Genomic DNA, 7,443 nt, shown 5'->3' with positions numbered 1-7,443 from the left:
GTTAAACTATTTGCCACACATCCCCCCTCCTCACACCCTGCCCCAAACCCACAATTCAAAACCAAAGCCACATACCCTTAAGCCTTTCAGTCCTGTGGAGGAGGTTAATTGGAATCACCCAAGTGGGTTATTGCTCCTCTTTCACTCGTTTGCCACAAATCAGTTTGTTTTTATTTGCCTCACAACCCCCATTAAATAGAATTTGTCTTGTAGCATACAAATCATTTCCCACGATCAAAATGCAGCTCTGTCTCCTTTTCCTAGTAGAGAATCTGAGCTATGTTTCTCCTCAACAAATCCCTATTCCCAAACCTATATTATACATCTCACCATGTTTTGTCTACTTGTCTTCTGATTCCAGCTGTGTCATTTCAGCTATCATGCCTTTGTGTCTCAGGACAAATATCATAGGGTAGGAGCAAGGTAAGGATGTCGGGCATACACCATTAACCCAAACTCGGTTCTGACAAGCCAACATCCTTAACCGATGACCTACACCCCCTCACTGTTGACAGGAGCATTTTTTTTTTCCTAATGCATATTTTAGTCTTGATTGACCATCAACCATATGGCATGATTGTCCTGTGGGTAAGTTTATTATTAACAGCTCACAGCTGGAGTTAGAATAACTACACATGGCTGTGACATTGCACTAATTGACCAAGACACGTCTGAGAACAAGATGCAGAAAGTGGCCATTGCAAATTACTTCAAGCACAAATGGAGAGCTTCGTGGGAAATGCTGATTTCAGATTAGAGGTTCTGTATGTTAAGACCAAATTGATCTGGGGAGAGGGGCTGGCTAGAGGGGAAAGAGGAGGTAGATGAGTCATACAAAGACATTCTTCTGAGCCTCCATTAAGTCTTTATTCAAGTGAATTATTTTAAACAGATTCCTGTTAATGAGAAAGGAGCAGCCACACTTAAAGTGGCATTAATCCTGAATTTTTAAGTGCTCAGACAATTAAATCACTAAATCCATTGGGTGCCTTCCGTCCATATTTCCCTGTCTAATCCTGCTGTCACAGGCGAGGCCGGGCAAGATTTGAGAACAGCATGTGCTGTGTTAGCTCCATCACTTAGCATTAGAGTCAAAGAAGTCGAGTTTGGAGGGGACCCGGGTATTGTCTGCACCAGTGAGTGGGGTGACGGGATGTAGGGACACTGGCCAGGGGTCGTGCCTGCGTTAACAGGCTACCACTGAGTCCTCTGGGGAAAGCTCCTGAAAATTATGAAATGTGAATAGGCTGTTTGTGCATCTCTCAGTAAATTTCTTTCTCAGATGTTTCCAGCCAGTGCAACTCGATTGAGAAACGGCTGGGGGAGAACAGAGGATCAAGCCAATGAGCTCAGTGTCTTATAAATCAGCGGCATCGAGCTGAACTGCAGCTGTCAAACTGTGGAAAAACCTGCTGCCATACAAGCTTGCGAGTCTTTTCAAAAACAAAACCTAACCCTCGCCTTGCTCTCTAGATGGGAGAACGCTTAATTAAAGTTCATGGAGGAGTGAGGAGTGGAAAAAGAAATATGGTTTGCTAAGAAAATAAAAAAAGAACCAACTCAAGGTAGTGCATATGTAACATGTCCCAATTCTGATCTTGGCTCAGGCACAGAATTACAAGTGGGGTCATGAAAAATGGCTAAGTGTTGTCATGAGTAAATCCTACCAAGTGGTCCAATAATACTCTCTGCTCCAAAGCCACACCAACTGAATAACCCTGTAGTCTACTAACACCATCATCCCATTTCGTGGGTGGGGAGGCTGTGGCACAGAAAAGGCAAGTACCTTGCCTAAGCTTCTGTAGCCACTTAAGACAGTAGACCAGCTGTCTACTGCAGCCGGGCTGGTGCCAGACTCTCCCAGCCACGATGGCATTGGTGTCTAGGGACATCATAGACCGCAGGCCGAAACCCCAGCTCTGGGAAGTAGGCAGGTCTGATCCTGACAATCCTCAGCCCAAAGAGGTCCTGCTCTGCTTTTCCATGCCTCAACCGTCTCCAGATTCTGAACTTGTACCCGTGTCGCTTAATCATCCCACACTTAAATATATCTGAGATTGTGTGAGTGCTTTTTTTTTTTTTTCTTTTTAAGTCTTTATAACCAATGCTGAAAAACAGCTTTAAATTAGGAAGAGCAGGCTTCGGGAGGACCCACGGAGGTTTCCAATAATAATTGTAAGTCTGCCCAGATTGCGTTGTCTCCGATGTGTGAAGGGGTCGGGGTCAACCCCTTGTGCACCAGAACACAAGGCCTGTGCGCCCGGCCTGAGTTGTGTTACTGTTGCCGGGGAAACCATAATTGAATTTCCTGAATTATACACAGTGCGATAGAACGTTGAATAACCATATTTATTTGCCTTCGAGGCCCTGTGGCATCTGTTGTTTGGCTCACAAAGGTCCTATTGACTGAGAGAGGGGTTTGCTGATCCAGAAAGCGGTGATGGGCGCGTGAGGCGGTAGGGCCGAGATTTCTCCCCCACTTCTGCACCCACCAGACAAATGGCCTGGCACCGGCAATGGGCCCAGACGGCCTGAGGCCCGGGTGTGAAATCGATCCTCCTCTTTTCCGATGCTCCATGCTCTCACTTCTCAACTGAGGGAAATAGAGAGAGGTGCTGTGGGGAGGGGGGCGGAAGGAAAAGGAGAGGTAGCAGGAAGGAGGCTGGGTGGTGGAAGGCGGTTGCAAGGCCTTGGGTGAGCTCATCTATTCCACAGCCACTCTAAACCAGCAGAGAGTGGCTGGGGACAGGGGGTGACTCGGGGACAGTGGGTACACAGGTGGAGGAGACACAGTCCAGCCATCGAGAGTTTGACCACCTAGCCAGGGCTCTGGATACTCAAACATACTATATAAGGCCTACAAGCAAGAAGCTGGAGGGATCAGGGCAGCCCGGGTGGCTCAGCGGTTTAGCGCCACCTTCAGCCCAGGGCCTGATCCTGGAGACCCGGGATCGAGTCCCACGTCGGGCTCCCTGCATGGAGCCTGCTTCTCCCTCTGCCTGTGTCTCTGCCTCTCTCTCTCTCTCTCTTTCTTGTGAATAAATAAATAAAATCTTAAAAAAAAAGAAGTTGGGGGTTTTAGAGGAAGGGTGGGCTGGGAAAGAGCTCAGCTTTGATGAGCAGGCTGGGAAAAGATCTGGGAGTTTGATGGCATTTAAAATAGTTCTTAAAAGATGAGTAGGATTTCAGTAGGTGATGGTCTTCTTGAACTCAGGCAACTGTAAAAGTGTAAATACAGGTAAGGGGGGTATACAAGCCTCAGATGGATCCTGACTAGTCCCTGAACTGGTCCCCCCCAGCCACCAGCTTCCCCTGAAGCTACCACTGAGTCAGCCAACAAATGGTGACTTCTCTGGAGCAGAGGAGGGAGAAAGGGAAGAGAATCGGACTTCAAACTTGGGCCACTGAGGCCCAGAGCCCTCCCATCAGCCAGCCTGCTGAGTCAGACCGCCAAGGGCCACGGGGTTTTGCTGTCAGAACTGAAGTCTGGGAGTGTCTTCGATTAGGAATAGTTTCTGAGTGAGACAGTGAAGCTTTCTAGCCCGTCACCGTGTGGGATGTGCAGTGCTTTCTTCCCCGCCGCTGGCTTCGCTTTGGTGTTTCAGTAATGAGGTACCCACAGTGGCGCCCCCGTGGCCCCAGGCACGTCTCTTCAGATGCTCCAAATTATCCGTCTGCCCTGCTGAAGGAAACATTGTAGAAATCTTTTCTTCCAGAATAACAGCGTGAAAAAGAAATGACTTTTTTCCCCCTATTTTTCAGCTTTTTAAAAGGAACATTTCAAGCATATATAGAAGGCAGAGAACAGGGCACGTGAACACTCAGGTTCCCAACATCCAGTTTCAACCACTCTCAGGGCTGCTCATTTATTCCTCTACAGGCCCCCTGCCCGGCACCTCCAGGGCCCGTCGCCTCACCCCCTGGATTATTCTGAAGCTAATACCAGACATCATATCATGGCATCAATAGGTACTTCAGTACTATCTCGATAAACAGCAGCTTTTAAAAATACATCATTACAGCGTTGTCATCACATCTAAAAATAGCAGTTCCTTAATAGGATCACATTTCCAATCAGTGTCCAAATGTCCCCATAAACTCATAAATGTTTATTTACTAATAAGCAGAACAATGCCTTCATACCGCATTTGGTGGTTGTGACTCTTTTAATCTGTGGCTTCCCCTCGCTCCTTTTCTCTTTGCAATTTGTTTGTTGAAGAAATAAGGTGATTGGTGTTGTAGAGCTTGCCACACTCCAGGCCTTTTGACTCCAACTGAAATAATAAATCCAGGCAATGATAATTGTAAAACCGTTAGGTGAGAGGTCAACAAGAACTTCAAAATGGATGTTACAGTTGACCTGACCCCCTGGACCAATCCTAACATCTCAGAATAACCTGAGATTCACATCACCTCCTATGATGAATGCTTACCAAAAAATTTAACTGGAATCCCATTGAGCCACCCGCTCTAATGATCAGTTTATAGCAAATACAAGGGACGAAGGAATATGGAAAACCACATGATAGGCTTTTTAAATTTCCATTTTGAAAAAAAAATTATATTTTGATGTCACAAACATGTATTTAAAATGTATCAGATTACTCTGTTATTATGAGACATTATAGTGTGATGTTTTCCCTAGGATTACTGAGGAGTAGGATGTATCCATGCCTCACTACATGAACTCGGAGTGCTATAATGTCTTGTTCTCTTGCTTGCCTTTTGTACACTTTAACCTACTTCCTAAGGACCGCTGACTGGACTGTACTATCACAATTTTTGCATGCCTCTGTGAGCCATGCCTCCCCCCAGCCCCTCGCTGCAAAGTTCTTTCCATTTCACTGTGCACTGAGAAACCAAATATCAACTTTTTCAGAACTTACAAGATAAAGGTTCTAAGTGAAAGCTAAACAAGAGCTCCTCTTCGTAAATGCACAAATATTCGTGGTGAGAATTTCATAATGATCGTTAAGTTTTTCGGGGTTTTTTCCCTCCCTAATTCTTGACCACACTCTGGATAGCAGAAGCTTCTGGATAAATGAGATGTAACCTGTGTTCTATACTAATTCCGTTGGATAGAAAGTTTGGTCACAACACCCAACAATAAGCCACAGTATGCATAGGGAAAATGGCAAAATTTCAAGTTGGAAAAACTCAGCACTGTGCACACACATGAAAGTTTGATGGGAATGTCACCTGGATTAGGTCATTAAAGACAAGGAAATGTAACAGCCTTGCTGTTGACATTCCCTTCTTCTCAAAACACCCTCTTTTTTGGGTTCCATGACCTAACACCCTCCTAATTTTCTCCGACCTCTGGGATTCTCCTTGGTCTTTTTCCTGGCTCATCGTCCATTTTACTGACTGTTAAATATTGGAAAATTTCAAGGCTTGATCCACTGCCCTGTTCTTCCCATCCTATACCCTCTGTCTGTGAGCTTGTCCATGCTTATGGTTTTAATTATTATCTATATGCTGATGACTCTTAAATCTATATCTCCAGCCTAGCCTCTCCCCAGAGCCCCCAGCCATAAATCCATTTGCCTATTCAACATCTTGACTTGGCCATCTCACAGCACTTCAAACTCCACATGGCCAAAAATTGAACTCAAACCTTCTCCCTGCAACCTGTATCTCTCCTCCCACATTCCTGCTCTCAATACACAGCACCGCCATCCGAAGATGAGCACACAAACACTTGGCAGCCATCCTTCACACCTCCTTCTCCCTCTTTGCCATATTCACTGCATCAGTAAGGGTTGTTGATCCTCATTTCCAAATCTGTCCATGCCTCTTTGTCTTCATGCTGCCACCACAGTACAATTTCTCACACTTTCACTCCTAGATTGCCTCCAGAGTCTTCTACACGCACCATGTCTTCCTTGTGTCCAATCCCTTCTGTAGCTACTTTCCTTGGAAATTGTACAAAATGTGCTCTTTATAAGTGTCTCATCTTCTCTGTGCCTTGAGGAGAGAGACTAAAATCCTTATCTTAGCTAACAAGGCCCTATGTCATCTGGCATTTATCTCCTTTACTTTCATTTCCTCATTCTGTGACCTGTTTCCCTGTGTTCTGGGATCTGATCATCATGGTTCAAAGGAGTTCAGGCCCCAGGACCTTTGCACATGTAGTTGCCTCTAGGATTGCTTTCTTCTCTTTTCCTTTTTTTATCGAGTTAACCCCTATGTGTCTTTCTTTATTCAGTTCTTTTAGAAAGTCTCTGTTGGCTGCTGGTTTGTCTTCCTAATGCCATGTTCACAGTCCTTGTTCTTTATGACTGAAACAATTTCACAACTAAAGAAATCGAGACCCAGAAATGTTATGCAACTTGCTTAGGTATCATATATCCAGGTAGTAGCTGTGCTAAAACACACTGGAATAATCTCATTTGAATAGCAGCTGGATCTGTTGTCAAGTATTAGAGTTCTGTGTCAAGTTTCAGCCTCTAAATGATGTGCAGAAGCTGGAATGAGTTGAGAGAAAAGGAATCAGCTAATTGAAAGGGAGCAAGTAGGACCTCTGAAGAAAGGTTAAAGGAGACAGGGACTGTTTAGTCTAGCATAATGTAGAGACATGGGAAGAAAAGAAATTTAAGAATTGTTCCAGTTTGGGAAGGTGGAAATGGCCACAAAAATATTTGTTTGAATGACCACAGGGCACAAGAGCCTATTGGAATCTGCACATCTCTGTAGGGATAAGAGGGTTTTAACCAGAGAGGGCTTGGTTTGACAAAGGCAAAGGTGATCAAAGATCTGAACAAAACACAGAGTTAGTTCCTGAAAGTCTTCTTGCGGAAATGATGAAGAGCAGGATCAATGAACATCTGACTTACCTGGTGGTTTCAATGTTGACCTAGGTCAGGCGGGAAGCCGGGCAGGCTGGCCTCTTGAGGTTGGAACGAATGAAGGAAAGGATGGATGTGAAAGTGAGCCTCGCCATCCGTCACAGGCCAGATCGTGCTCCCACCCTGCCTGGTGTGGAGAAAGAAATACTGAGTGGCATGTGTCCCCAAGGGCTCCTCAGCTGATCACACTCAGTTGGCCTTATCTGGCTCCCAGGTGTTTCCATTTATCTCTGATAAACTGTCAGCAGAGAGCCAGCTTTGTGGTGGGAGGTGGGGAGGGGGATGAGCGCAGGGGAGGCTAATACCCCAGATGTTTTCCGAGAAGATGGGAGAACGTTATTCTTCAGGACTAATGCATTTCGTCATCCCCTCCGCGTGCAGATGTTAAATTCGGGAACACTTCCAGGTTCTTTTTTCTCTCTTAAAATAAAATTAGTTGTGTATTAAAACACCTAGGACCCAGGCATCCCCAGGAACGTATCTCATTTGCATATGGATAAAGCTTTGGGAGCATAAGAGGGTTCTAAGTTTTACTGGCGTATGTCTTCCAGTCTAACGAATCCTGTGAGCTCCCTCCTTTGAAAAACAGGAAAAA

At 45.3% G+C, this 7,443-nt stretch overlaps 1 long non-coding RNA gene across 1 annotated transcript; it reads right to left on the bottom strand.

Annotated features, from left to right (window-relative positions):
- Nucleotides 1-2,328: 2,328 nt before the first annotated feature.
- Nucleotides 2,329-7,147, bottom strand: LOC112670877 (uncharacterized). The gene is made up of 3 exons (XR_003143265.3): nt 6,837-7,147; nt 4,144-4,274; nt 2,329-3,679 (listed from the first exon to the last, which is right to left on the bottom strand). It is a non-coding gene; the product is annotated as an uncharacterized LOC112670877 (long non-coding RNA).
- Nucleotides 7,148-7,443: the final 296 nt, after the last annotated feature.

Source organism: Canis lupus, chromosome 14, assembly GCF_003254725.2.
Source record: "Canis lupus dingo isolate Sandy chromosome 14, ASM325472v2, whole genome shotgun sequence".
Taxonomy (NCBI): Eukaryota; Metazoa; Chordata; class Mammalia; order Carnivora; family Canidae; genus Canis; species Canis lupus.
The sequence above is the reverse complement of the archived record's forward strand: the minus strand, read 5'-3'. Positions and strand labels throughout refer to the sequence as shown.